The sequence below is a fragment of the Callionymus lyra genome, chromosome 6, assembly GCF_982586985.1.
Source record: "Callionymus lyra chromosome 6, fCalLyr1.hap1.1, whole genome shotgun sequence".
NCBI lineage: Eukaryota > Metazoa > Chordata > Actinopteri > Syngnathiformes > Callionymidae > Callionymus > Callionymus lyra.
In genome coordinates, this window is record NC_141823.1 from 18,438,829 (window position 1) to 18,454,185 (window position 15,357).

General features: G+C 40.9%; 68 non-coding genes across 68 annotated transcripts; all 68 read left to right on the top strand.

Moving 5' to 3' along the window:
- Positions 1–96: 96 nt before the first annotated feature.
- Positions 97–169, top strand: trnav-uac (transfer RNA valine (anticodon UAC)). The gene has a single exon. It is a non-coding gene; the product is annotated as a tRNA-Val (tRNA).
- A 111-nt stretch (positions 170–280) lies between these two features.
- Positions 281–353, top strand: trnav-aac (transfer RNA valine (anticodon AAC)). Its single transcript has one exon. It is a non-coding gene; the product is annotated as a tRNA-Val (tRNA).
- A 111-nt stretch (positions 354–464) lies between these two features.
- trnav-aac (transfer RNA valine (anticodon AAC)) lies at positions 465–537 on the top strand. The gene has a single exon. It is a non-coding gene; the product is annotated as a tRNA-Val (tRNA).
- Positions 538–649: 112 nt separating this feature from the next.
- Positions 650–722, top strand: trnav-aac (transfer RNA valine (anticodon AAC)). The gene has a single exon. It is a non-coding gene; the product is annotated as a tRNA-Val (tRNA).
- Positions 723–1,018: 296 nt separating this feature from the next.
- Positions 1,019–1,091, top strand: trnav-aac (transfer RNA valine (anticodon AAC)). The gene has a single exon. It is a non-coding gene; the product is annotated as a tRNA-Val (tRNA).
- A 112-nt stretch (positions 1,092–1,203) lies between these two features.
- Positions 1,204–1,276, top strand: trnav-cac (transfer RNA valine (anticodon CAC)). The gene has a single exon. It is a non-coding gene; the product is annotated as a tRNA-Val (tRNA).
- Positions 1,277–1,571: 295 nt separating this feature from the next.
- On the top strand, positions 1,572–1,644 carry trnav-cac (transfer RNA valine (anticodon CAC)). The gene has a single exon. It is a non-coding gene; the product is annotated as a tRNA-Val (tRNA).
- A 111-nt stretch (positions 1,645–1,755) lies between these two features.
- Positions 1,756–1,828, top strand: trnav-cac (transfer RNA valine (anticodon CAC)). The gene has a single exon. It is a non-coding gene; the product is annotated as a tRNA-Val (tRNA).
- Positions 1,829–1,939: 111 nt separating this feature from the next.
- trnav-cac (transfer RNA valine (anticodon CAC)) lies at positions 1,940–2,012 on the top strand. Its single transcript has one exon. It is a non-coding gene; the product is annotated as a tRNA-Val (tRNA).
- Positions 2,013–2,123: 111 nt separating this feature from the next.
- Positions 2,124–2,196, top strand: trnav-uac (transfer RNA valine (anticodon UAC)). Its single transcript has one exon. It is a non-coding gene; the product is annotated as a tRNA-Val (tRNA).
- A 111-nt stretch (positions 2,197–2,307) lies between these two features.
- trnav-aac (transfer RNA valine (anticodon AAC)) lies at positions 2,308–2,380 on the top strand. The gene has a single exon. It is a non-coding gene; the product is annotated as a tRNA-Val (tRNA).
- A 112-nt stretch (positions 2,381–2,492) lies between these two features.
- On the top strand, positions 2,493–2,565 carry trnav-cac (transfer RNA valine (anticodon CAC)). Its single transcript has one exon. It is a non-coding gene; the product is annotated as a tRNA-Val (tRNA).
- Positions 2,566–2,676: 111 nt separating this feature from the next.
- Positions 2,677–2,749, top strand: trnav-cac (transfer RNA valine (anticodon CAC)). Its single transcript has one exon. It is a non-coding gene; the product is annotated as a tRNA-Val (tRNA).
- A 111-nt stretch (positions 2,750–2,860) lies between these two features.
- trnav-cac (transfer RNA valine (anticodon CAC)) lies at positions 2,861–2,933 on the top strand. Its single transcript has one exon. It is a non-coding gene; the product is annotated as a tRNA-Val (tRNA).
- A 111-nt stretch (positions 2,934–3,044) lies between these two features.
- Positions 3,045–3,117, top strand: trnav-cac (transfer RNA valine (anticodon CAC)). The gene has a single exon. It is a non-coding gene; the product is annotated as a tRNA-Val (tRNA).
- A 111-nt stretch (positions 3,118–3,228) lies between these two features.
- On the top strand, positions 3,229–3,301 carry trnav-uac (transfer RNA valine (anticodon UAC)). The gene has a single exon. It is a non-coding gene; the product is annotated as a tRNA-Val (tRNA).
- A 295-nt stretch (positions 3,302–3,596) lies between these two features.
- On the top strand, positions 3,597–3,669 carry trnav-uac (transfer RNA valine (anticodon UAC)). The gene has a single exon. It is a non-coding gene; the product is annotated as a tRNA-Val (tRNA).
- A 111-nt stretch (positions 3,670–3,780) lies between these two features.
- On the top strand, positions 3,781–3,853 carry trnav-cac (transfer RNA valine (anticodon CAC)). Its single transcript has one exon. It is a non-coding gene; the product is annotated as a tRNA-Val (tRNA).
- A 111-nt stretch (positions 3,854–3,964) lies between these two features.
- Positions 3,965–4,037, top strand: trnav-cac (transfer RNA valine (anticodon CAC)). The gene has a single exon. It is a non-coding gene; the product is annotated as a tRNA-Val (tRNA).
- Positions 4,038–4,148: 111 nt separating this feature from the next.
- trnav-cac (transfer RNA valine (anticodon CAC)) lies at positions 4,149–4,221 on the top strand. The gene has a single exon. It is a non-coding gene; the product is annotated as a tRNA-Val (tRNA).
- Positions 4,222–4,332: 111 nt separating this feature from the next.
- Positions 4,333–4,405, top strand: trnav-aac (transfer RNA valine (anticodon AAC)). The gene has a single exon. It is a non-coding gene; the product is annotated as a tRNA-Val (tRNA).
- A 295-nt stretch (positions 4,406–4,700) lies between these two features.
- Positions 4,701–4,773, top strand: trnav-cac (transfer RNA valine (anticodon CAC)). Its single transcript has one exon. It is a non-coding gene; the product is annotated as a tRNA-Val (tRNA).
- Positions 4,774–4,884: 111 nt separating this feature from the next.
- trnav-uac (transfer RNA valine (anticodon UAC)) lies at positions 4,885–4,957 on the top strand. The gene has a single exon. It is a non-coding gene; the product is annotated as a tRNA-Val (tRNA).
- Positions 4,958–5,252: 295 nt separating this feature from the next.
- On the top strand, positions 5,253–5,325 carry trnav-uac (transfer RNA valine (anticodon UAC)). Its single transcript has one exon. It is a non-coding gene; the product is annotated as a tRNA-Val (tRNA).
- A 111-nt stretch (positions 5,326–5,436) lies between these two features.
- On the top strand, positions 5,437–5,509 carry trnav-aac (transfer RNA valine (anticodon AAC)). The gene has a single exon. It is a non-coding gene; the product is annotated as a tRNA-Val (tRNA).
- A 111-nt stretch (positions 5,510–5,620) lies between these two features.
- Positions 5,621–5,693, top strand: trnav-aac (transfer RNA valine (anticodon AAC)). The gene has a single exon. It is a non-coding gene; the product is annotated as a tRNA-Val (tRNA).
- A 111-nt stretch (positions 5,694–5,804) lies between these two features.
- trnav-aac (transfer RNA valine (anticodon AAC)) lies at positions 5,805–5,877 on the top strand. Its single transcript has one exon. It is a non-coding gene; the product is annotated as a tRNA-Val (tRNA).
- A 112-nt stretch (positions 5,878–5,989) lies between these two features.
- trnav-aac (transfer RNA valine (anticodon AAC)) lies at positions 5,990–6,062 on the top strand. Its single transcript has one exon. It is a non-coding gene; the product is annotated as a tRNA-Val (tRNA).
- A 111-nt stretch (positions 6,063–6,173) lies between these two features.
- trnav-aac (transfer RNA valine (anticodon AAC)) lies at positions 6,174–6,246 on the top strand. The gene has a single exon. It is a non-coding gene; the product is annotated as a tRNA-Val (tRNA).
- Positions 6,247–6,542: 296 nt separating this feature from the next.
- On the top strand, positions 6,543–6,615 carry trnav-aac (transfer RNA valine (anticodon AAC)). Its single transcript has one exon. It is a non-coding gene; the product is annotated as a tRNA-Val (tRNA).
- A 112-nt stretch (positions 6,616–6,727) lies between these two features.
- On the top strand, positions 6,728–6,800 carry trnav-cac (transfer RNA valine (anticodon CAC)). Its single transcript has one exon. It is a non-coding gene; the product is annotated as a tRNA-Val (tRNA).
- A 111-nt stretch (positions 6,801–6,911) lies between these two features.
- On the top strand, positions 6,912–6,984 carry trnav-cac (transfer RNA valine (anticodon CAC)). Its single transcript has one exon. It is a non-coding gene; the product is annotated as a tRNA-Val (tRNA).
- Positions 6,985–7,095: 111 nt separating this feature from the next.
- Positions 7,096–7,168, top strand: trnav-cac (transfer RNA valine (anticodon CAC)). Its single transcript has one exon. It is a non-coding gene; the product is annotated as a tRNA-Val (tRNA).
- Positions 7,169–7,279: 111 nt separating this feature from the next.
- trnav-cac (transfer RNA valine (anticodon CAC)) lies at positions 7,280–7,352 on the top strand. The gene has a single exon. It is a non-coding gene; the product is annotated as a tRNA-Val (tRNA).
- Positions 7,353–7,463: 111 nt separating this feature from the next.
- trnav-uac (transfer RNA valine (anticodon UAC)) lies at positions 7,464–7,536 on the top strand. Its single transcript has one exon. It is a non-coding gene; the product is annotated as a tRNA-Val (tRNA).
- Positions 7,537–7,647: 111 nt separating this feature from the next.
- trnav-aac (transfer RNA valine (anticodon AAC)) lies at positions 7,648–7,720 on the top strand. Its single transcript has one exon. It is a non-coding gene; the product is annotated as a tRNA-Val (tRNA).
- Positions 7,721–7,831: 111 nt separating this feature from the next.
- Positions 7,832–7,904, top strand: trnav-aac (transfer RNA valine (anticodon AAC)). The gene has a single exon. It is a non-coding gene; the product is annotated as a tRNA-Val (tRNA).
- Positions 7,905–8,016: 112 nt separating this feature from the next.
- trnav-aac (transfer RNA valine (anticodon AAC)) lies at positions 8,017–8,089 on the top strand. Its single transcript has one exon. It is a non-coding gene; the product is annotated as a tRNA-Val (tRNA).
- Positions 8,090–8,200: 111 nt separating this feature from the next.
- Positions 8,201–8,273, top strand: trnav-aac (transfer RNA valine (anticodon AAC)). Its single transcript has one exon. It is a non-coding gene; the product is annotated as a tRNA-Val (tRNA).
- A 111-nt stretch (positions 8,274–8,384) lies between these two features.
- On the top strand, positions 8,385–8,457 carry trnav-uac (transfer RNA valine (anticodon UAC)). The gene has a single exon. It is a non-coding gene; the product is annotated as a tRNA-Val (tRNA).
- A 111-nt stretch (positions 8,458–8,568) lies between these two features.
- Positions 8,569–8,641, top strand: trnav-aac (transfer RNA valine (anticodon AAC)). The gene has a single exon. It is a non-coding gene; the product is annotated as a tRNA-Val (tRNA).
- A 111-nt stretch (positions 8,642–8,752) lies between these two features.
- Positions 8,753–8,825, top strand: trnav-aac (transfer RNA valine (anticodon AAC)). The gene has a single exon. It is a non-coding gene; the product is annotated as a tRNA-Val (tRNA).
- A 112-nt stretch (positions 8,826–8,937) lies between these two features.
- On the top strand, positions 8,938–9,010 carry trnav-aac (transfer RNA valine (anticodon AAC)). Its single transcript has one exon. It is a non-coding gene; the product is annotated as a tRNA-Val (tRNA).
- A 296-nt stretch (positions 9,011–9,306) lies between these two features.
- trnav-aac (transfer RNA valine (anticodon AAC)) lies at positions 9,307–9,379 on the top strand. Its single transcript has one exon. It is a non-coding gene; the product is annotated as a tRNA-Val (tRNA).
- A 296-nt stretch (positions 9,380–9,675) lies between these two features.
- On the top strand, positions 9,676–9,748 carry trnav-cac (transfer RNA valine (anticodon CAC)). Its single transcript has one exon. It is a non-coding gene; the product is annotated as a tRNA-Val (tRNA).
- A 111-nt stretch (positions 9,749–9,859) lies between these two features.
- Positions 9,860–9,932, top strand: trnav-cac (transfer RNA valine (anticodon CAC)). Its single transcript has one exon. It is a non-coding gene; the product is annotated as a tRNA-Val (tRNA).
- Positions 9,933–10,043: 111 nt separating this feature from the next.
- trnav-uac (transfer RNA valine (anticodon UAC)) lies at positions 10,044–10,116 on the top strand. The gene has a single exon. It is a non-coding gene; the product is annotated as a tRNA-Val (tRNA).
- A 111-nt stretch (positions 10,117–10,227) lies between these two features.
- Positions 10,228–10,300, top strand: trnav-aac (transfer RNA valine (anticodon AAC)). Its single transcript has one exon. It is a non-coding gene; the product is annotated as a tRNA-Val (tRNA).
- A 112-nt stretch (positions 10,301–10,412) lies between these two features.
- Positions 10,413–10,485, top strand: trnav-cac (transfer RNA valine (anticodon CAC)). Its single transcript has one exon. It is a non-coding gene; the product is annotated as a tRNA-Val (tRNA).
- Positions 10,486–10,596: 111 nt separating this feature from the next.
- On the top strand, positions 10,597–10,669 carry trnav-cac (transfer RNA valine (anticodon CAC)). The gene has a single exon. It is a non-coding gene; the product is annotated as a tRNA-Val (tRNA).
- A 111-nt stretch (positions 10,670–10,780) lies between these two features.
- trnav-cac (transfer RNA valine (anticodon CAC)) lies at positions 10,781–10,853 on the top strand. Its single transcript has one exon. It is a non-coding gene; the product is annotated as a tRNA-Val (tRNA).
- Positions 10,854–11,147: 294 nt separating this feature from the next.
- On the top strand, positions 11,148–11,220 carry trnav-uac (transfer RNA valine (anticodon UAC)). Its single transcript has one exon. It is a non-coding gene; the product is annotated as a tRNA-Val (tRNA).
- A 111-nt stretch (positions 11,221–11,331) lies between these two features.
- trnav-aac (transfer RNA valine (anticodon AAC)) lies at positions 11,332–11,404 on the top strand. Its single transcript has one exon. It is a non-coding gene; the product is annotated as a tRNA-Val (tRNA).
- A 112-nt stretch (positions 11,405–11,516) lies between these two features.
- trnav-cac (transfer RNA valine (anticodon CAC)) lies at positions 11,517–11,589 on the top strand. The gene has a single exon. It is a non-coding gene; the product is annotated as a tRNA-Val (tRNA).
- Positions 11,590–11,700: 111 nt separating this feature from the next.
- Positions 11,701–11,773, top strand: trnav-cac (transfer RNA valine (anticodon CAC)). The gene has a single exon. It is a non-coding gene; the product is annotated as a tRNA-Val (tRNA).
- Positions 11,774–11,884: 111 nt separating this feature from the next.
- trnav-cac (transfer RNA valine (anticodon CAC)) lies at positions 11,885–11,957 on the top strand. The gene has a single exon. It is a non-coding gene; the product is annotated as a tRNA-Val (tRNA).
- Positions 11,958–12,068: 111 nt separating this feature from the next.
- On the top strand, positions 12,069–12,141 carry trnav-cac (transfer RNA valine (anticodon CAC)). The gene has a single exon. It is a non-coding gene; the product is annotated as a tRNA-Val (tRNA).
- A 111-nt stretch (positions 12,142–12,252) lies between these two features.
- Positions 12,253–12,325, top strand: trnav-cac (transfer RNA valine (anticodon CAC)). Its single transcript has one exon. It is a non-coding gene; the product is annotated as a tRNA-Val (tRNA).
- A 111-nt stretch (positions 12,326–12,436) lies between these two features.
- Positions 12,437–12,509, top strand: trnav-uac (transfer RNA valine (anticodon UAC)). Its single transcript has one exon. It is a non-coding gene; the product is annotated as a tRNA-Val (tRNA).
- Positions 12,510–12,804: 295 nt separating this feature from the next.
- On the top strand, positions 12,805–12,877 carry trnav-uac (transfer RNA valine (anticodon UAC)). The gene has a single exon. It is a non-coding gene; the product is annotated as a tRNA-Val (tRNA).
- Positions 12,878–13,172: 295 nt separating this feature from the next.
- trnav-cac (transfer RNA valine (anticodon CAC)) lies at positions 13,173–13,245 on the top strand. Its single transcript has one exon. It is a non-coding gene; the product is annotated as a tRNA-Val (tRNA).
- Positions 13,246–13,356: 111 nt separating this feature from the next.
- On the top strand, positions 13,357–13,429 carry trnav-cac (transfer RNA valine (anticodon CAC)). Its single transcript has one exon. It is a non-coding gene; the product is annotated as a tRNA-Val (tRNA).
- Positions 13,430–13,540: 111 nt separating this feature from the next.
- trnav-aac (transfer RNA valine (anticodon AAC)) lies at positions 13,541–13,613 on the top strand. Its single transcript has one exon. It is a non-coding gene; the product is annotated as a tRNA-Val (tRNA).
- Positions 13,614–13,908: 295 nt separating this feature from the next.
- On the top strand, positions 13,909–13,981 carry trnav-aac (transfer RNA valine (anticodon AAC)). Its single transcript has one exon. It is a non-coding gene; the product is annotated as a tRNA-Val (tRNA).
- Positions 13,982–14,092: 111 nt separating this feature from the next.
- trnav-cac (transfer RNA valine (anticodon CAC)) lies at positions 14,093–14,165 on the top strand. The gene has a single exon. It is a non-coding gene; the product is annotated as a tRNA-Val (tRNA).
- A 663-nt stretch (positions 14,166–14,828) lies between these two features.
- trnav-cac (transfer RNA valine (anticodon CAC)) lies at positions 14,829–14,901 on the top strand. The gene has a single exon. It is a non-coding gene; the product is annotated as a tRNA-Val (tRNA).
- A 111-nt stretch (positions 14,902–15,012) lies between these two features.
- On the top strand, positions 15,013–15,085 carry trnav-cac (transfer RNA valine (anticodon CAC)). Its single transcript has one exon. It is a non-coding gene; the product is annotated as a tRNA-Val (tRNA).
- A 111-nt stretch (positions 15,086–15,196) lies between these two features.
- trnav-aac (transfer RNA valine (anticodon AAC)) lies at positions 15,197–15,269 on the top strand. The gene has a single exon. It is a non-coding gene; the product is annotated as a tRNA-Val (tRNA).
- The last annotated feature ends 88 nt before the right edge of the window (positions 15,270–15,357 follow it).

Genomic DNA, 15,357 nt, shown 5'->3' on the forward strand with positions numbered 1-15,357 from the left:
ACCACGAAGGGCTCAAAGTGTTACACTTCATCTTGGTAACACATGTACTGTCCTTGTAGATAAAGTTTGTAACCTCCAATTTGTTACTGTCAGTTTGTTTCCATAGTGTAGTGGTTATCACGTTTGCCTTACACGCAAAAGGTCCCCAGTTCGAAACTGGGTGGAAACATCTTTTTAACACTGGTCCATGAAGGGCTCGAGGTGTTACGCTTCATCTTAGTAACACTTATACTTTCCTTAAAGATAAACTTTGTAACCTCCAAACACCTACTGTCAGCTTGTTTCCATAGTGTAGTGGTTATCACGTTTGCCTAACACGCAAAAGGTCCCCAGTTCGAAACTGGGTGGAAACATCTTTTTAACACTGGTCCATGAAGGGCTCAAGGTGTTACGCTTCATCTTAGTAACACTTATACTTTCCTTAAAGATAAACTTTGTAACCTGCAATCTCTTCCTATCAGCTTGTTTCCATAGTGTAGTGGTTATCACGTTTGCCTAACACGCAAAAGGTCCCCAGTTCGAAACTGGGTGGAAACATCTTTTTTAACTCTGGTCCACGATGGGCTCAAGGTGTTACGCTTCATCTTAGTAACACTTGTACTTTCCTTAAAGATAAAGTTGTTAACCTCCAATCTCTTCCTATCAGCTTGTTTCCATAGTGTAGTGGTTATCACGTTTGCCTAACACGCAAAAGGTCCCCAGTTCGAAACTGGGTGGAAACATCTTTTTAACACTGGTCCATGAAGGGCTCGAGGTGTTACGCTTCATCTTAGTAACACTTATACTTTCCTTAAAGATAAAGTTTGTAACCTCCAATCTCTTCCTCTCAGCTTGTTTCCATAGTGTAGTGGTTATCACATTTGCCTCACACGCAAAAGGTTTCCCAGTTCAAAACTGGGTGGAAACATCTTTTTAACATTGGACCACGAAGGGCTCAAAGTGTTACGTTTCATCTTAGTAACACTTATACTTTCCTTAAAGATAAAGTTTGTAACCTCCAATTTCTTCCTGTCAGTTTGTTTCCATAGTGTAGTGGTTATCACGTTTGCCTAACACGCAAAAGGTCCCCAGTTCGAGACTGGGTGGGAACATCTTTTTTAACTCTGGTCCACGATGGGCTCAAGGTGTTACGCTTCATCTTAGTAACACTTGTACTTTCCTTAAAGATAAAGTTGTTAACCTCCAATCTCTTCCTCTCAGCTTGTTTCCATAGTGTAGTGGTTATCACATTTGCCTCACACGCAAAAGGTCCCCAGTTCGAAACTGGGTGGAAACATCTTTTTAACACTGGACCACGAAGGGCTCAATGTGTTACGCTTCATCTTAGTAACACTTATACTTTCCTTAAAGATAAAGTTTTTAACCTCCAATCTCTTACTATCAGCTTGTTTCCATAGTGTAGTGGTTATCAAGTTTGCCTCACACGCAAAAGGTCCCCAGTTCGAAACTGGGTGGAAACATCTTTTTAACACTGGTCCACGAAGGGCTCGAGGTGTTACACTTCATCTTGGTAACACTTTTACTTTCCTTGAAGATAAAGTTTGTAACCTCCAATTTATTACTTTCAGTTTGTTTCCATAGTGTAGTGGTTATCACATTTGCCTCACACGCAAAAGGTCCCCAGTTCGAAACTGGGTGGAAACATCTTTTTAACACTGGTCCATGAAGGGCTCGAGGTGTTACGCTTCATCTTAGTAACACTTGTACTTTCCTTAAAGATAAACTTTGTAACCTGCAATCTCTTCCTATCAGCTTGTTTCCATAGTGTAGTGGTTATCACGTTTGCCTCACACGCAAAAGGTCCCCAGTTCGAAACTGGGTGGAAACATCTTTTTAACACTGGACCACGAAGGGCTCAAAGTGTTACACTTCATCTTGGTAACACATGTACTGTCCTTGTAGATAAAGTTTGTAACCTCCAATTTGTTACTGTCAGTTTGTTTCCATAGTGTAGTGGTTATCACGTTTGCCTCACACGCAAAAGGTCCCCAGTTCGAAACTGGGTGGAAACATCTTTTTAACACTGGACCACGAAGGGCTCAAAGTGTTACACTTCATCTTGGTAACACATGTACTGTCCTTGTAGATAAAGTTTGTAACCTCCAATTTGTTACTGTCAGTTTGTTTCCATAGTGTAGTGGTTATCACGTTTGCCTTACACGCAAAAGGTCCCCAGTTCGAAACTGGGTGGAAACATCTTTTTAACACTGGACCACGAAGGGCTCAAAGTGTTACGTTTCATCTTAGTAACACTTATACTTTCCTTAAAGATAAAGTTTGTAACCTCCAATTTCTTACTGTCAGTTTGTTTCCATAGTGTAGTGGTTATCACGTTTGCCTAACACGCAAAAGGTCCCCAGTTCGAGACTGGGTGGGAACATCTTTTTTAACTCTGGTCCACGATGGGCTCAAGGTGTTACGCTTCATCTTAGTAACACTTGTACTTTCCTTAAAGATAAAGTTGTTAACCTCCAATCTCTTCCTCTCAGCTTGTTTCCATAGTGTAGTGGTTATCACATTTGCCTCACACGCAAAAGGTCCCCAGTTCGAAACTGGGTGGAAACATCTTTTTAACACTGGACCACGAAGGGCTCAATGTGTTACGCTTCATCTTAGTAACACTTATACTTTCCTTAAAGATAAAGTTTTTAACCTCCAATCTCTTACTATCAGCTTGTTTCCATAGTGTAGTGGTTATCACGTTTGCCTCACACGCAAAAGGTCCCCAGTTCGAAACTGGGTGGAAACATCTTTTTAACACTGGTCCACGAAGGTCTCGAGGTGTTACACTTCATCTTGGTAACACTTTTACTTTCCTTGAAGATAAAGTTTGTAACCTCCAATTTATTACTTTCAGTTTGTTTCCATAGTGTAGTGGTTATCACATTTGCCTCACACGCAAAAGGTCCCCAGTTCGAAACTGGGTGGAAACATCTTTTTAACACTGGTCCATGAAGGGCTCGAGGTGTTACGCTTCATCTTAGTAACACTTGTACTTTCCTTAAAGATAAACTTTGTAACCTGCAATCTCTTCCTATCAGCTTGTTTCCATAGTGTAGTGGTTATCACGTTTGCCTCACACGCAAAAGGTCCCCAGTTCGAAACTGGGTGGAAACATCTTTTTAACACTGGACCACGAAGGGCTCAAAGTGTTACACTTCATCTTGGTAACACATGTACTGTCCTTGTAGATAAAGTTTGTAACCTCCAATTTGTTACTGTCAGTTTGTTTCCATAGTGTAGTGGTTATCACGTTTGCCTTACACGCAAAAGGTCCCCAGTTCGAAACTGGGTGGAAACATCTTTTTAACACTGGACCACGAAGGGCTCAAAGTGTTACGCTTCATCTTATTAACACTTATACTTTCCTTAAAGATAAACTTTGTAACCTCCAAACTTCTACTGTCAGCTTGTTTCCATAGTGTAGTGGTTATCACGTTTGCCTCACACGCAAAACGTCCCCAGTTCGAAACTGGGTCGAAACATCTTTTTAACACTGGACCACGAAGGGCTCAATGTGTTACGCTTCATCTTAGTAACACTTATACTTTCCTTAAAGATAAACTTTGTAACCTCCAAACTTCTACTGTCATCTTGTTACCATAGTGTAGTGGTTATCACGTTTGCCTTACATGCAAAAGGTCCCCAGTTCGAAACTGGGTGGAAACATCTTTTTAACACTGGACCACGAAGGGCTCAAGTTGTTACGCTTCGTCTTATTAACACTTATACTTTCCTTAAAGATAAAGTTTTTAACCTCCAATCTATTACTATCAGCTTGTTTCCATAGTGTAGTGGTTATCACGTTTGCCTCACACGCAAAAGGTCCCCAGTTCGAAACTGGGTGGAAACATCTTTTTAACACTGGTCCATGAAGGGCTCGAGGTGTTACGCTTCATCTTAGTAACACTTATACTTTCCTTAAAGATAAACTTTGTAACCTGCAATCTCTTCCTATCAGCTTGTTTCCATAGTGTAGTGGTTATCACGTTTGCCTCACACGCAAAAGGTCCCCAGTTCGAAACTGGGTGGAAACATCTTTTTAACAATGGACCACGAAGGGCTCAAAGTGTTACACTTCATCTTGGTAACACATGTACTTTCCTTGTAGATAAAGTTTGTAACCTCCAATTTGTTACTGTCAGTTTGTTTCCATAGTGTAGTGGTTATCACGTTTGCCTCACACGCAAAAGGTCCCCAGTTCGAAACTGGGTGGAAACATCTTTTTAACACTGGTCCATGAAGGGCTCGAGGTGTTACGCTTCATCTTAGTAACACTTATACTTTCCTTAAAGATAAACTTTGTAACCCCCAAACTTTTACTGTCAGCTTGTTTCCATAGTGTAGTGGTTATCACGTTTGCCTAACACGCAAAAGGTCCCCAGTTCGAAACTGGGTGGAAACATCTTTTTAACACTGGTCCATGAAGGGCTCAAGGTGTTACGCTTCATCTTAGTAACACTTATACTTTCCTTAAAGATAAAGTTTGTAACCTCCAATTGCTTCAAATCAGCTTGTTTCCATAGTGTAGTGGTTATCACGTTTGCCTCACATGCAAAAGGTCCCCAGTTCGAAACTAGGTGGAAACATCTTTTTAACACTGGTCCATGAAGGGCTCGAGGTGTTACGCTTCATCTTAGTAACACTTGTACTTTCCTTAAAGATAAACTTTGTAACCTGCAATCTCTTCCTATCAGCTTGTTTCCATAGTGTAGTGGTTATCACGTTTGCCTCACACGCAAAAGGTCCCCAGTTCGAAACTGGGTGGAAACATCTTTTTAACACTGGACCACGAAGGGCTCAAAGTGTTACACTTCATCTTGGTAACACATGTACTGTCCTTGTAGATAAAGTTTGTAACCTCCAATTTGTTACTGTCAGTTTGTTTCCATAGTGTAGTGGTTATCACGTTTGCCTTACACGCAAAAGGTCCCCAGTTCGAAACTGGGTGGAAACATCTTTTTAACACTGGACCACGAAGGGCTCAAAGTGTTACGCTTCATCTTATTAACACTTATACTTTCCTTAAAGATAAACTTTGTAACCTCCAAACTTCTACTGTCAGCTTGTTTCCATAGTGTAGTGGTTATCACGTTTGCCTCACACGCAAAACGTCCCCAGTTCGAAACTGGGTGGAAACATCTTTTTAACACTGGACCACGAAGGGCTCAATGTGTTACGCTTCATCTTAGTAACACTTATACTTTCCTTAAAGATAAACTTTGTAACCTCCAAACTTCTACTGTCATCTTGTTACCATAGTGTAGTGGTTATCACGTTTGCCTTACATGCAAAAGGTCCCCAGTTCGAAACTGGGTGGAAACATCTTTTTAACACTGGACCACGAAGGGCTCAAGTTGTTACGCTTCGTCTTATTAACACTTATACTTTCCTTAAAGATAAAGTTTTTAACCTCCAATCTATTACTATCAGCTTGTTTCCATAGTGTAGTGGTTATCACGTTTGCCTAACACGCAAAAGGTCCCCAGTTCGAAACTGGGTGGAAACATCTTTTTAACACTGGTCCATGAAGGGCTCGAGGTGTTACGCTTCATCTTAGTAACACTTATACTTTCCTTAAAGATAAACTTTGTAACCCCCAAACTTTTACTGTCAGCTTGTTTCCATAGTGTAGTGGTTATCACGTTTGCCTAACACGCAAAAGGTCCCCAGTTCGAAACTGGGTGGAAACTTCTTTTTAACACTGGTCCATGAAGGGCTCGAGGTGTTACGCTTCATCTTAGTAACACTTATAGTTTCCTTAAAGATAAAATTTTTAACCTCCAATCTCTTCCTATCAGCTTGTTTCCATAGTGTAGTGGTTATCACGTTTGCCTAACACGCAAAAGGTCCCCAGTTCGAAACTGGGTGGAAACATCTTTTTTAACTCTGGTCCACGATGGGCTCAAGGTGTTACGCTTCATCTTAGTAACACTTGTACTTTCCTTAAAGATAAAGTTGTTAACCTCCAATCTCTTCCTATCAGCTTGTTTCCATAGTGTAGTGGTTATCACGTTTGCCTAACACGCAAAAGGTCCCCAGTTCGAAACTGGGTGGAAACATCTTTTTAACACTGGTCCATGAAGGGCTCGAGGTGTTACGCTTCATCTTGGTAACACTTATACTTTCCTTAAAGATAAAGTTTGTAACCTCCAATTTGCTACTGTCAGTTTGTTTCCATAGTGTAGTGGTTATCACGTTTGCCTAACACGCAAAAGGTCCCCAGTTCGAAACTGGGTGGAAACATCTTTTTAACACTGGTCCATGAAGGGCTCGAGGTGTTACGCTTCATCTTAGTAACACTTATACTTTCCTTAAAGATAAAGTTTGTAACCTCCAATCTCTTCCTCTCAGCTTGTTTCCATAGTGTAGTGGTTATCACATTTGCCTCACACGCAAAAGGTTTCCCAGTTCAAAACTGGGTGGAAACATCTTTTTAACATTGGACCACGAAGGGCTCAAAGTGTTACGTTTCATCTTAGTAACACTTATACTTTCCTTAAAGATAAAGTTTGTAACCTCCAATTTCTTCCTGTCAGTTTGTTTCCATAGTGTAGTGGTTATCACGTTTGCCTAACACGCAAAAGGTCCCCAGTTCGAGACTGGGTGGGAACATCTTTTTTAACTCTGGTCCACGATGGGCTCAAGGTGTTACGCTTCATCTTAGTAACACTTGTACTTTCCTTAAAGATAAAGTTGTTAACCTCCAATCTCTTCCTCTCAGCTTGTTTCCATAGTGTAGTGGTTATCACATTTGCCTCACACGCAAAAGGTCCCCAGTTCGAAACTGGGTGGAAACATCTTTTTAACACTGGACCACGAAGGGCTCAATGTGTTACGCTTCATCTTAGTAACACTTATACTTTCCTTAAAGATAAAGTTTTTAACCTCCAATCTCTTACTATCAGCTTGTTTCCATAGTGTAGTGGTTATCACGTTTGCCTCACACGCAAAAGGTCCCCAGTTCGAAACTGGGTGGAAACATCTTTTTAACACTGGTCCACGAAGGGCTCGAGGTGTTACACTTCATCTTGGTAACACTTTTACTTTCCTTGAAGATAAAGTTTGTAACCTCCAATTTATTACTTTCAGTTTGTTTCCATAGTGTAGTGGTTATCACATTTGCCTCACACGCAAAAGGTCCCCAGTTCGAAACTGGGTGGAAACATCTTTTTAACACTGGTCCATGAAGGGCTCGAGGTGTTACGCTTCATCTTAGTAACACTTGTACTTTCCTTAAAGATAAACTTTGTAACCTGCAATCTCTTCCTATCAGCTTGTTTCCATAGTGTAGTGGTTATCACGTTTGCCTCACACGCAAAAGGTCCCCAGTTCGAAACTGGGTGGAAACATCTTTTTAACACTGGACTACGAAGGGCTCAAAGTGTTACACTTCATCTTGGTAACACATGTACTGTCCTTGTAGATAAAGTTTGTAACCTCCAATTTGTTACTGTCAGTTTGTTTCCATAGTGTAGTGGTTATCACGTTTGCCTTACACGCAAAAGGTCCCCAGTTCGAAACTGGATGGAAACATCTTTTTAACACTGGACCACGAAGGGCTCAAAGTGTTACGTTTCATCTTAGTAACACTTATACTTTCCTTAAAGATAAACTTTGTAACCTCCAAACTTCTACTGTCAGCTTGTTTCCATAGTGTAGTGGTTATCATGTTTGCCTAACACGCAAAAGGTCCCCAGTTCGAAACTGGGTGGAAACATCTTTTTAACACTGGTCCATGAAGGGCTCAAGGTGTTACGCTTCATCTTAGTAACACTTATACTTTCCTTAAAGATAAACTTTGTAACCTGCAATCTCTTCCTATCAGCTTGTTTCCATAGTGTAGTGGTTATCACGTTTGCCTAACACGCAAAAGGTCCCCAGTTCGAAACTGGGTGGAAACATCTTTTTTAACTCTGGTCCACGATGGGCTCAAGGTGTTACGCTTCATCTTAGTAACACTTGTACTTTCCTTAAAGATAAAGTTGTTAACCTCCAATCTCTTCCTATCAGCTTGTTTCCATAGTGTAGTGGTTATCACGTTTGCCTAACACGCAAAAGGTCCCCAGTTCGAAACTGGGTGGAAACATCTTTTTAACACTGGTCCATGAAGGGCTCGAGGTGTTACGCTTCATCTTGGTAACACTTATACTTTCCTTAAAGATAAAGTTTGTAACCTCCAATTTGCTACTGTCAGTTTGTTTCCATAGTGTAGTGGTTATCACGTTTGCCTAACACGCAAAAGGTCCCCAGTTCGAAACTGGGTGGAAACATCTTTTTAACACTGGACCACGAAGGGCTCAAAGTGTTACACTTCATCTTGGTAACACATGTACTGTCCTTGTAGATAAAGTTTGTAACCTCCAATTTGTTACTGTCAGTTTGTTTCCATAGTGTAGTGGTTATCACGTTTGCCTTACACGCAAAAGGTCCCCAGTTCGAAACTGGGTGGAAACATCTTTTTAACACTGGTCCATGAAGGGCTCGAGGTGTTACGCTTCATCTTAGTAACACTTATACTTTCCTTAAAGATAAACTTTGTAACCTCCAAACACCTACTGTCAGCTTGTTTCCATAGTGTAGTGGTTATCACGTTTGCCTAACACGCAAAAGGTCCCCAGTTCGAAACTGGGTGGAAACATCTTTTTAACACTGGTCCATGAAGGGCTCAAGGTGTTACGCTTCATCTTAGTAACACTTATACTTTCCTTAAAGATAAACTTTGTAACCTGCAATCTCTTCCTATCAGCTTGTTTCCATAGTGTAGTGGTTATCACGTTTGCCTAACACGCAAAAGGTCCCCAGTTCGAAACTGGGTGGAAACATCTTTTTTAACTCTGGTCCACGATGGGCTCAAGGTGTTACGCTTCATCTTAGTAACACTTGTACTTTCCTTAAAGATAAAGTTGTTAACCTCCAATCTCTTCCTATCAGCTTGTTTCCATAGTGTAGTGGTTATCACGTTTGCCTAACACGCAAAAGGTCCCCAGTTCGAAACTGGGTGGAAACATCTTTTTAACACTGGTCCATGAAGGGCTCGAGGTGTTACGCTTCATCTTAGTAACACTTATACTTTCCTTAAAGATAAAGTTTGTAACCTCCAATCTCTTCCTCTCAGCTTGTTTCCATAGTGTAGTGGTTATCACATTTGCCTCACACGCAAAAGGTTTCCCAGTTCAAAACTGGGTGGAAACATCTTTTTAACATTGGACCACGAAGGGCTCAAAGTGTTACGTTTCATCTTAGTAACACTTATACTTTCCTTAAAGATAAAGTTTGTAACCTCCAATTTCTTCCTGTCAGTTTGTTTCCATAGTGTAGTGGTTATCACGTTTGCCTAACACGCAAAAGGTCCCCAGTTCGAGACTGGGTGGGAACATCTTTTTTAACTCTGGTCCACGATGGGCTCAAGGTGTTACGCTTCATCTTAGTAACACTTGTACTTTCCTTAAAGATAAAGTTTTTAACCTCCAATCTCTTACTATCAGCTTGTTTCCATAGTGTAGTGGTTATCAAGTTTGCCTCACACGCAAAAGGTCCCCAGTTCGAAACTGGGTGGAAACATCTTTTTAACACTGGTCCACGAAGGGCTCGAGGTGTTACACTTCATCTTGGTAACACTTTTACTTTCCTTGAAGATAAAGTTTGTAACCTCCAATTTATTACTTTCAGTTTGTTTCCATAGTGTAGTGGTTATCACATTTGCCTCACACGCAAAAGGTCCCCAGTTCGAAACTGGGTGGAAACATCTTTTTAACACTGGTCCATGAAGGGCTCGAGGTGTTACGCTTCATCTTAGTAACACTTGTACTTTCCTTAAAGATAAACTTTGTAACCTGCAATCTCTTCCTATCAGCTTGTTTCCATAGTGTAGTGGTTATCACGTTTGCCTCACACGCAAAAGGTCCCCAGTTCGAAACTGGGTGGAAACATCTTTTTAACACTGGACCACGAAGGGCTCAAAGTGTTACACTTCATCTTGGTAACACATGTACTGTCCTTGTAGATAAAGTTTGTAACCTCCAATTTGTTACTGTCAGTTTGTTTCCATAGTGTAGTGGTTATCACGTTTGCCTTACACGCAAAAGGTCCCCAGTTCGAAACTGGATGGAAACATCTTTTTAACACTGGACCACGAAGGGCTCAAAGTGTTACGTTTCATCTTAGTAACACTTATACTTTCCTTAAAGATAAAGTTTGTAACCTCCAATTTCTTACTGTCAGTTTGTTTCCATAGTGTAGTGGTTATCACGTTTGCCTAACACGCAAAAGGTCCCCAGTTCGAGACTGGGTGGGAACATCTTTTTTAACTCTGGTCCACGATGGGCTCAAGGTGTTACGCTTCATCTTAGTAACACTTGTACTTTCCTTAAAGATAAAGTTGTTAACCTCCAATCTCTTCCTCTCAGCTTGTTTCCATAGTGTAGTGGTTATCACATTTGCCTCACACGCAAAAGGTCCCCAGTTCGAAACTGGGTGGAAACATCTTTTTAACACTGGACCACGAAGGGCTCAATGTGTTACGCTTCATCTTAGTAACACTTATACTTTCCTTAAAGATAAAGTTTTTAACCTCCAATCTCTTACTATCAGCTTGTTTCCATAGTGTAGTGGTTATCACGTTTGCCTCACACGCAAAAGGTCCCCAGTTCGAAACTGGGTGGAAACATCTTTTTAACACTGGTCCACGAAGGGCTCGAGGTGTTACACTTCATCTTGGTAACACTTTTACTTTCCTTGAAGATAAAGTTTGTAACCTCCAATTTATTACTTTCAGTTTGTTTCCATAGTGTAGTGGTTATCACATTTGCCTCACACGCAAAAGGTCCCCAGTTCGAAACTGGGTGGAAACATCTTTTTAACACTGGTCCATGAAGGGCTCGAGGTGTTACGCTTCATCTTAGTAACACTTGTACTTTCCTTAAAGATAAACTTTGTAACCTGCAATCTCCTCCTATCAGCTTGTTCCATAGTGTAGTGGTTATCACGTTTGCCTCACACGCAAAAGGTCCCCAGTTCGAAACTGGGTGGAAACATCTTTTTAACACTGGACCACGAAGGGCTCAAAGTGTTACACTTCATCTTGGTAACACATGTACTGTCCTTGTAGATAAAGTTTGTAACCTCCAATTTGTTACTGTCAGTTTGTTTCCATAGTGTAGTGGTTATCACGTTTGCCTTACACGCAAAAGGTCCCCAGTTCGAAACTGGGTGGAAACATCTTTTTAACACTGGACCACGAAGGGCTCAAAGTGTTACGTTTCATCTTAGTAACACTTATACTTTCCTTAAAGATAAAGTTTGTAACCTCCAATTTCTTACTGTCAGTTTGTTTCCATAGTGTAGTGGTTATCACGTTTGCCTAACACGCAAAAGGTCCCCAGTTCGAGACTGGGTGGGAACATCTTTTTTAACTCTGGTCCACGATGGGCTCAAGGTGTTACGCTTCATCTTAGTAACACTTGTACTTTCCTTAAAGATAAAGTTGTTAACCTCCAATCTCTTCCTCTCAGCTTGTTTCCATAGTGTAGTGGTTATCACATTTGCCTCACACGCAAAAGGTCCCCAGTTCGAAACTGGGTGGAAACATCTTTTTAACACTGGACCACGAAGGGCTCAATGTGTTACGCTTCATCTTAGTAACACTTATACTTTCCTTAAAGATAAAGTTTTTAACCTCCAATCTCTTACTATCAGCTTGTTTCCATAGTGTAGTGGTTATCACGTTTGCCTCACACGCAAAAGGTCCCCAGTTCGAAACTGGGTGGAAACATCTTTTTAACACTGGTCCACGAAGGTCTCGAGGTGTTACACTTCATCTTGGTAACACTTTTACTTTCCTTGAAGATAAAGTTTGTAACCTCCAATTTATTACTTTCAGTTTGTTTCCATAGTGTAGTGGTTATCACATTTGCCTCACACGCAAAAGGTCCCCAGTTCGAAACTGGGTGGAAACATCTTTTTAACACTGGTCCATGAAGGGCTCGAGGTGTTACGCTTCATCTTAGTAACACTTTTACTTTCCTTGAAGATAAAGTTTGTAACCTCCAATTTATTACTTTCAGTTTGTTTCCATAGTGTAGTGGTTATCACATTTGCCTCACACGCAAAAGGTCCCCAGTTCGAAACTGGGTGGAAACATCTTTTTAACACTGGTCCATGAAGGGCTCGAGGTGTTACGCTTCATCTTAGTAACACTTGTACTTTCCTTAAAGATAAACTTTGTAACCTGCAATCTCTTCCTATCAGCTTGTTTCCATAGTGTAGTGGTTATCACGTTTGCCTCACACGCAAAAGGTCCCCAGTTCGAAACTGGGTGGAAACATCTTTTTAACACTGGACCACGAAGGGCTCAAAGTGTTACACTTCATCTTGGTAACACATGTACTGTCCTTGTAGATAAAGTTTGTAACCTCCAATTTGTTACTGTCAGTTTGTTTCCATAGTGTAGTGGTTATCACGTTTGCCTTACACGCAAAAGGTCCCCAGTTCGAAACTGGGTGGAAACATCTTTTTAACACTGGACCACGAAGGGCTCAAAGTGTTACGCTTCATCTTATTAACACTTATACTTTCCTTAAAGATAAACTTTGTAACCTCCAAACTTCTACTGTCAGCTTGTTTCCATAATGTAGTGGTTATCACGTTTGCCTCACACGCAAAACGTCCCCAGTTCGAAACTGGGTCGAAACATCTTTTTAACACTGGACCACGAAGGGCTCAATGTGTTACGCTTCATCTTAGTAACACTTATACTTTCCTTAAAGATAAACTTTGTAACCTCCAAACTTCTACTGTCATCTTGTTACCATAGTGTAGTGGTTATCACGTTTGCCTTACATGCAAAAGGTCCCCAGTTCGAAACTGGGTGGAAACATCTTTTTAACACTGGACCACGAAGGGCTCAAGTTGTTATGCTTCGTCTTATTAACACTTATACTTTCCTTAAAGATAAAGTTTTTAACCTCCAATCTATTACTATCAGCTTGTTTCCATAGTGTAGTGGTTATCACGTTTGCCTCACACGCAAAAGGTCCCCAGTTCGAAACTGTGTGGAAACATCTTTTTAACACTGGTCCATGAAGGGCTCGAGGTGTTACGCTTCATCTTAGTAACACTTATACTTTCCTTAAAGATAAACTTTGTAACCTGCAATCTCTTCCTATCAGCTTGTTTCCATAGTGTAGTGGTTATCACGTTTGCCTCACACGCAAAAGGTCCCCAGTTCGAAACTGGGTGGAAACATCTTTTTAACAATGGACCACGAAGGGCTCAAAGTGTTACACTTCATCTTGGTAACACATGTACTTTCCTTGTAGATAAAGTTTGTAACCTCCAATTTGTTACTGTCAGTTTGTTTCCATAGTGTAGTGGTTATCACGTTTGCCTCACACGCAAAAGGTCCCCAGTTCGAAACTGGGTGGAAACATCTTTTTAACACTGGTCCATGAAGGGCTCGAGGTGTTACGCTTCATCTTAGTAACACTTATACTTTCCTTAAAGATAAACTTTGTAACCCCCAAACTTTTACTGTCAGCTTGTTTCCATAGTGTAGTGGTTATCACGTTTGCCTAACACGCAAAAGGTCCCCAGTTCGAAACTGGGTGGAAACATCTTTTTAACACTGGTCCATGAAGGGCTCAAGGTGTTACGCTTCATCTTAGTAACACTTATACTTTCCTTAAAGATAAAGTTTGTAACCTCCAATTGCTTCAAATCAGCTTGTTTCCATAGTGTAGTGGTTATCACGTTTGCCTCACATGCAAAAGGTCCCCAGTTCGAAACTAGGTGGAAACATCTTTTTAACTCTGGTCCATGAAGGGCTCGAGGTGTTACGCTTCATCTTAGTAACACTTATACTTTCCTTAAAGATAAAGTTTGTAACCTCCAATCTCTTTCAATCAGCTGGTTTCCATAGTGTAGTGGTTATCACGTTTGCCTAACACGCAAACTGTCCCCAGTTCGAAACTAGGTGGAAACATCTTTTTAACTCTGGTCCATGAAGGGCTCGAGGTGTTACGCTTCATCTTAGTAACACTTATACTTTCCTTAAAGATAAAGTTTGTAACCTCCAATCGCTTTCAATCAGCTGGTTTCCATAGTGTAGTGGTTATCACGTTTGCCTCACACGCAAAAGGTCCCCAGTTCGAAACTGGGTGGAAACATCTTTTTAACACTGGTCCATGAAGGGCTTGAGGTGTTACGCTTCATCTTAGTAACACTTGTACTTTCCTTAAAGATAAAGTTTTTAACCTCCAATCTCTTCCTATCAGCTTGTTTCCATAGTGTAGTGGTTATCACGTTTGCCTCACACGCAAAAGGTCCCCAGCTCGAAACTGGGTGGAAACATCTTTTTAACTCTGGTCCATGAAGGGCTCGAGGTGTTACGCTTCATCTTAGTAACACTTATACTTTCCTTAAAGATAAAGTTTGTAACCTCCAATCTCTTTCTATCAGCTGGTTTCCATAGTGTAGTGGTTATCACGTTTGCCTCACACGCAAAAGGTCCCCAGTTCCAAACTGGGTGGAAACTTCTTTTTAACACTGGACCACGAAGGGCTCAATGTGTTACGCTTCATCTTAGTAACACTTATACTTTCCTTAAAGATAAAGTTTGTAACCTCCAATCTCTTTCAATCAGCTGGTTTCCATAGTGTAGTGGTTATCACGTTTGCCTCACACGCAAAAGGTCCCCAGCTCGAAACTGGGTGGAAACATCTTTTTAACTCTGGTCCATGAAGGGCTCGAGGTGTTACGCTTCATCTTAGTAACACTTATACTTTCCTTAAAGATAAAGTTTGTAACCTCCAATCTCTTTCAAACAGCTGGTTTCCATAGTGTAGTGGTTATCACGTTTGCCTCACACGCAAAAGGTCCCCAGTTCGAAACTGGGTGGAAACTTCTTTTTAACACTGGTCCATGAAGGGCTCGAGGTGTTACGCTTCATCTTAGTAACACTTATACTTTCCTTAAAGATAAAGTTTGTAACCTCCAATCGCTTCCAATCAGCTTGTTTCCATAGTGTAGTGGTTATCACGTTTGCCTCACACGCAAAAGGTCCCCAGTTCGAAACTGGGTGGAAACATCTTTTTAACACTGGACCACGAAGGGCTCAAAGTGTTACGCTTCATCTTATTAACACTTATACTTTCCTTAAAGATAAAGTTTTTAACCTCCAATCTCTTACTATCAGCTTGTTTCCATAGTGTAGTGGTTATCACGTTTGCCTAACACGCAAAAGGTCCCCAGTTCGAGACTGGGTGGGAACATCTTTTTTAACTCTGGTCCACGATGGGCTCAAGGTGTTACGCTTCATCTTAGTAACACTTGTACTTTCCTTAAAGATAAAGTTGTTAA